Here is a 2,188-nt window from a genome sequence, read left to right on the forward strand (position 1 = left end):
GTTTATTCTCACTTGATGGAGAAAACAACTTAATCTTCAGAGACAAATTATTTTAGCAGCTCACTCGCTCGCCCTCCCTCTCCGCATACTATGTCTTTACCATACACACTGGTTAAACTATTTCTGATTTCCATGGGCAAATTAGCTCAGTCAAATCAATTGTAGTGCAATGACACAAACTGTTTATAAAAAACAAAACTATTAAGATGACAAAGGCAAACTCCAACAGCAGTATTGACTGGTGCCAGGAACAAATTGAACCTTACCACCCACAGATCAGAATGTGCCTAATATCTAGAAATATAGATAGATATAGATATAGATATATAGATATAGATGATAGATGATAGATATAGATATAGATATAGAGATATAGATGATATAGATATAGATATTTATTTTCCCTCAGAACTCAATCTGTGGAAATCCCAGAGTCTCAAGAAATGCTTTGGATGAGAGTCCATGTTTGTTTATAGGCTTGACTCAGCTTTGTTGACTTGAAATTGGAATCTGCCAGCCCAGGCATCTATCACAGGCTTGACTTTCAATAAATAAGAAGCAACAGTTTATATTGATTTTAAATCCTGAATCCTCACGATGCTAAGAGGATCTTAAGCTTAAGTAAGCAGAGGTCACTGCTAGGAAAATAGTAACACTTAGCATTCATCAAATGCTTTGGAGAGTTCAAAACCCTCCATCTCAGTAATCCTCTAAAGAGTTCTAGAAGGGAGGTTGGTATTATCCCCATTATTATTCTGCATTATGATTTTTAGTTACTGTGTGGAGCTATTTAAGTCAAAATGAAGAATCAAACAATTAAAAAGGTGTAAAGGTGAAAAAACCCTGTATGGTTAATGTGGCGATCACACACAGGGCCCCTGGACGTTTGACGATCTATTGACCCTGTGCCGCCACTGCGATTGCTTTTTCCGCTGCCACCACCCCGTATCTCACGGGGACACACGGAGTCCAGTCAGTTGTTAACATAAACAAATAATCAAGTTTATTTTTAAATGCAGGAACAAGCTTATGGTTTCAGTTAATTTTTCTCTTGTCAGCTTCTTATTCTTAGTTCCTAACAACTCCAAACTGATTATTCCAACTATCTATCTGACTCCACCTAACAATTCCTCTCACTCTCTCACAATATAACTCTACCAACCCACTGCCTAAACCTCCCTCTTCCTTCTTCAACTCCCAAACCTCAACCCTCAACAACCCAAACCTCAACTCTCTACTCCCAAACCTCAACTGACTTTCAAAACCTCCCACTCTAACTTTTATTCCCCCCTTGCATTCTCACTGGCCAATCACATCACACCCATTTTAACCCTTTCCTTATGACCCATCCTAGGAGGCAAATGCCACAGTTAAGTCCAGTCAAAGGCGACTATGGGGTGCGACACTCATCTCACTTTTCAGGCCGAGGGAGCCAGAGTTTGTCCACAGACAGCTTTCCGGGTCATGTGGCCAGCATAACTAAACCACTTCTGATGCAACAGGACAATGTGAAGAGTGCCAGAGCACATGGAACAGCATGGAAATGCTGTTTACCTTCCCACCGCAGCAGTACTTATTTGTCTACTTGCACTGGTATGTTTTCAAATTGCTAGGCTGGCAGGAGCTGGGGCAGAGCAATTGGAGCTCACCATGTTGTGCAGGTTCGAACTGCTGACCTTCCGATCAGCAAGCCCAAGAGGCTCAGTGGTGTAGACCACAGTGCCACCCACGTCCCCTTGGAAATAATATTGTGGGTGAGCAGCTGAGAGTGAGAGAGGAGCCCTCTTTAGACTGGGACTCATTGGACCCACCCACCTGTGTAGTGGTAGTAGTAGTAACAACAACAACAACAACAACAACAACAACAACAACAACAACAACAACAACAATATTCTTCCACCCATTGACATTTCTCTCTTGAACCACTACTCTTTTGGTCCTAACTTTGATACCTTCAATACACCACTATTTAAAATCTGTTGCATGTTTTGCCCGTGATACCCTTGTGAGGGTGACTCAAGTTATATGTAATACTGCCCTTCCTTTCACAGAAATCTCCCTGTCCATCAAACCATTCTAAAACTAGCCTCCAGCCCACTTTACTTCACACAAACAATAAAATGGGTTGCTTCCCTGTCTGAAAATTCCCAGGTTATAGTGTTGCCTCTTGTTAGCAATAAAATAAACC

General features: G+C 41.4%; 1 long non-coding RNA gene across 1 annotated transcript; it reads right to left on the minus strand.

The window, feature by feature from the left end:
• Positions 1-977: 977 nt before the first annotated feature.
• LOC310838776 lies at positions 978-1,366 on the minus strand. The gene is made up of 2 exons (XR_014561162.1): positions 1,232-1,366; positions 978-1,181 (listed from the first exon to the last, which is right to left on the minus strand). It is a non-coding gene; the product is annotated as an uncharacterized lncRNA (long non-coding RNA).
• Positions 1,367-2,188: the final 822 nt, after the last annotated feature.

The sequence above is a fragment of the Podarcis gaigeae genome, assembly GCF_964106915.1.
Source record: "Podarcis gaigeae genome assembly, chromosome: 1".
Classification (NCBI taxonomy): Eukaryota; Metazoa; Chordata; class Lepidosauria; order Squamata; family Lacertidae; genus Podarcis; species Podarcis gaigeae.